Source organism: Tympanuchus pallidicinctus, unplaced genomic scaffold (genome assembly GCF_026119805.1).
Source record: "Tympanuchus pallidicinctus isolate F22 unplaced genomic scaffold, pur_lepc_1.0 scaffold20, whole genome shotgun sequence".
Lineage (NCBI taxonomy): Eukaryota > Metazoa > Chordata > Aves > Galliformes > Phasianidae > Tympanuchus > Tympanuchus pallidicinctus.
Window position 1 is genome coordinate 60,142 of NW_026294722.1, and position 4,833 is coordinate 64,974.

Sequence of the window (4,833 nt, forward strand, 5' to 3'; positions counted from 1 at the left end):
TCATTGCAGTTGTGAAACTTCTCTCTCTCAGCAAGGGCACCATGAGCAGTGTAATGGACTGTGCCCCAAAACCAAGCCTTTGGTTTCCCAAAGATCTGTTAAGCAGCGCTTGACAACCCTTTCTGCCTGGCAGCATCAGCAGATGCCATCAGCTCACACTTCTGGTGCCATACTGTGTCCCCACTGCCTTTGTGTGCCACGGCCTCACTGGTAAATAGCAGAGGAGACAGCCATCCTTCTTGCAAGACCCAGGTGTTGCCTTCAGCAAGCGTGGGCAGGTTTTAGAGGCAGTTTGAGGGCATAGGGCAAAAAGTCCTGGGAGTGCCCAGCAGCTCCAGTCTACATCTGTGAGCAATAAGTGCCGTCGTTTGCACAGTTGTTCTCTCTTACATTGCTATTTGTTTGTGAACAAGTCACAGCAGATGCTTCCCACTGGTACAATGGATACTAAGATACATTTGAAGCTGGTACCAGTAACTAATCCACTTAACAAAACACTCTGTTTGACACAGAGCTGTCACAAAGATTTGTTAATTCCCATTGACAGGAGGGCATTCAAGTTACAATGTAATAAGGAAGGAGGAAGAACTTTTTTTCATCTGGCAGGAAGAATGCAATTCGTAGAATAACTAAACACTGCTCTCAGCAACAACAAAAAAAAGCATTCAGGAGTCAAAGCAGTCCCTCTCCTTGTAGAGCAGGCAACAGCAGACTGTTTCATGAGAGCAGAAAGCTGGGCCAGGTCAGGCCAGGCAAGGCTTCCTGCAGCTGGCATTCAGGTTTCACCTCATGCATGATAAATGGCTTCTGTATGAGGAACAGCTGCCACATGCACACTAAGGGCCAACTAAAACACATCACTTGTGGTTCCTCCTAGCACATGATGGGTGTCTGAGGAAGCTGGCAGCAGCCAGGTCCAGAGCAGAGAGCAAGGGTGGCCCTGCACAGCCCAGAGAGAAGAAAAAGGTACCTGAAATTTTCCATAGTTTCATTGTGCTAAGCAGCACTGGGGGGCTGCCTGGGAGCCAGGCTGCCTTGGCTTATACTGCTCTTTGTCTTCAAAGTGTCTGCTCATGGCCTCTCATTGCCTATTTGTAGAGGAAGGTGTTGTTATGGTCTTTTAAACTCTAATGCTAGCCTAACTAGAACTGATTTTTCCATTCTTGTTTATTTAGGGTTAGGGACATATGGATGGTTCCTACCAACGGCACCTTTCTTCTTGTTATTGTTTTCATATAAACATACATGCAAAGCAACAAATTGACCAAATGCACAGATACACTCCAGAAATCTCACCTGTTACAAGGTGCAGAAGGCTTGAACTCACAATGTTTATTTGAAATTAAGCAATTAACAGCCCCTTATGAAACAAAGTAGAATGCTGTGAGGAAGACATGCAGGAAGAAATGGGAGAGGCAGTACTTTGTCACCACTGTCCTCTGGCACCTCATTTTTGGAGTGTGATGAAACACTTGGAGGCTGCTGCTGGAAGACAGGCAGCTTGCAGAACCTGTGGGCCCAAAGTGATTCAGCTGTGTCCCTGGGCCTGGCAGATAACGCAGCTGTGGAGTTGCATCATGTTGGGTTCTGTCCATCTATGCAGGAAGACTGATAAGGAAGCAATGTTAGTAAGAGCTGTCTGCACTGGGAGTTAAACAGAAACCTCTGTATAGAAGATTAGAGTGAAGAGGTGGGAGCAAAGCCCCCCATTATTTGGATGAAGTTGCAAGCATCATATCAAGTGCTGTTCAGAAAGCTGGGGACCATCTCAGACCCCGTGACATCTGCTCCCCTGCTCAGCTGTGGGTTTCAGGAGCATTTCTCTGGCCCTTCCTAGTCTCAGTTTAGCCATCTGCACATCACACCTTTTAAACCATTCTGTTAATCCCACACTGGAGTATAGGAAAACAAAGAAAAGGAAGTCAGAGGAGATGATCTTTTTGCACAGAGGCTGTATTCAGACCATTGCAGCTCCACAGCACTCATACCTGCTGTCATCAGCCTGCCAACACTTTCAGCAGCTGCTGTGGAACTGATCCCGGAGGGTGATGAAGCCTCCAAACTTTTCCAAGCAGTAAATGTACCATCAGCACTTTGGTGCCATAGCAATAGGCATTTCCTCACTCATGGGATACAAATACTGGCATTTTATGGACAAAGATGATTTTTGCCTTCTGATTTTGCCTGATGTCTCTGAAATCCAATGTTCCTGTCATTGTTTGACCTATACTTTGCTCCATGCCAGAATCAGAACCTGTCCCTAGGTGAGCTTAGACCATAATGCCTATCCATACCCAGGAAAACATTTTACTTATACACTAAAGCCAAAATATAAAGAAGATGATCATATTTAGGTATCTGTAGAATAGTTCAACCGCAAGTTGAACTAGTTCAATAGTGCAACCACAGCACTGCAGGAAGAACTGCGCTCTCTATTTCAGCCAAAAGGACTAAACAAGTGTGTTTGACCCACCTGGGAGCACAGTGTTTGTAGATAATCTAAAAGGCAAACTTAGACCTCTTCAGGGCCAAAAACTAGCTCAACTGCTGAACCAGCTCCTCCATAGTATGAACCTCTTACCCTTGTTCTCTAGAACTGACAGCCTGCATGTGCGACAGTACAAGAGAGATCAAAGTCTTATGCCCATAAATAGACTCCTGTGCTCACTCATAAATTAGAGCCTTCCCCAAGGTCTCCAGCGTGAGGTTACAGCTGGTCACTTCCTCGTGTGTGTCTGCCTTCTATGTTCCACATAACTATCGATTTAGGACACTCTGTATAATTTAAGAATTAAAACTGAACACTATGTTATCTTACAGTCATGTCATCTTTGATACGCTTCGACAACTGTGAGATACTTGCAATCTATTAGAAGAAACATTTGTAACACACATTAACCAGTAGAAGCTCAGTGGCTGTGCATCAGAAAACCACAAGTGAAAGGCAGGTTGAAAGGCCTTCTGCCAAACTGATCGCTTTCTGCTGTGACCACACTCTCGGATCATGAGAAGCACAACAGTGGTGTGGTGCTTGGTTTGTGTCACTGAGCCTCGCTGTCCCCTTTTCAGTGGCCAAGCCAGTAGAGACGTTTTCTGCTGATGGGAGAAGGCATGAAACCACCAGTTCTTAGAACAGTACTTTTTATATGTTATAATTTGATATCCCCTATGGCTATTTCACCCAGGGTACTCTTCTCTGAGTGATGACACTTGATTTCCATGGAAATGGGACAGTTCACATAAGCTGAGTAATGACATCTCTGGGTACATCAGACTTCCTGTTCGCACCCAGTCACCTTACCAAGTGGCTCTTGGTCCATTCAGCCACCAGATGCTCCACCTTGTACAAGGGTCACTGAGACCCTTGTCTCTCTGTTCTTCTTTTAACTTTTCCCCCACTCCCACCCCTCCCTCTTTCAGATCTGAGCTTTGATGATGTTCAGTCCTGGTGTGTGTTTCTCTTGGCTCCCTGGCCTCTGCTGCCCTGGCTCCTTCTCTGCAAGTCTCTTACCAAATCCTTCACATGGCCCCCAAAATCAATCTGTGGACCACCCCTGGCCTAGGCCAACAAGGAAGTGTAGAGCTCAGGTCATATCCTGAAGAGTTACATCTGCAGTGTTCCTTTTCTACACCAATCTCTCACAGTTCAAAGCACACAACAGCTACAAGGCCAGTAAAATAAAACAAAAGTGGAATTTCCACGTCAGTTAATGATTTAAGAAAAAAAAAAAATTCTTGTAAGGCCCCATCTGGAGTACTTGGTCCAGATCTGGAGCCCCCAGTACAAGAAAGACAGAGAGCTGTTGGAGAGGGTCTAGAGAGGAGCCACAAAGATGACCGGGGGACTGGACCGCCTCCCCTACAAAGATGGGCTGAGGGAGCTGGGCTTGTTCAGCCTGGAGAAGAGATGGCTGCAGGTTGACCTCATTGCAGCCTTTCAGTAACTAAAGAGAGCCTACAAACAGGAGGGGAGTCAACTCTTTGAAAGGGTAGATAACAGCAGGACAAGGGGAAATGGTTTTAAGTTGAGGGAGGGAAGATTTAGGTTGGATCTCACCTAGGGGGAAGTTCTTTACTATGAGAGTGGTGAGGTGCTGGAACAGCTGCCCAGAGAAGCTGTGGATGCCCCATCCATCCCTGGAGGTGTTCAAGGCCAGGTTGGATGGGGCCCTGGGCAGCCTGGTGTAGTATAAAGTGTGGAGGTTGTTGGCCATGCCTGTGGCAGGGGGAGGGGGGTTGGAGACTCATGATCCTTGAGGTCCCTTCCAACCCGGGCTGTTCTGTGATTTTGCAATATGATTCAGCTCTTGCTGAGCAGTGTACACTGAGGCAAGGACTTCCCAGCTTCTCATGCTGCTGTGCTGTGGGGGGCTGGTGGGGCACATGGAGCTGGGGCCACATAGCTAGGAGAGCTGATTCCAACTTTCCAAAATGATGTCCCACATATTATGGCGTCCCTCTGAACAAAAAAAGGATGTGGGAACTGCCCCCACTCATGGACTAGCTGGGCACTGGTCAGCAGATGGCGAGCAATTGCGATGCCAGGGCCCACAGCTAAAGGACAAGGAGCCCAGCAAGATGGCGATTGAGGGCCGAGGCGCCACACGGTCGTGGCAGCACAGCGCCGAGTTCAACGCCAGCCCCGCGAGACACGGGGACACCGAGGCACTCCACACGCGACTGACCTCATCGTACAGCTCAGGGCTGCAACATCACAGCGTCGCTACGCAACAGACAGACGTCAATGTAGCCCCACCCTCACTATCACGTGATACTCCCCCCCGGATGGGCAGCTGCCCCATACGCACGCGCACACTTTATCTCCACCCATCA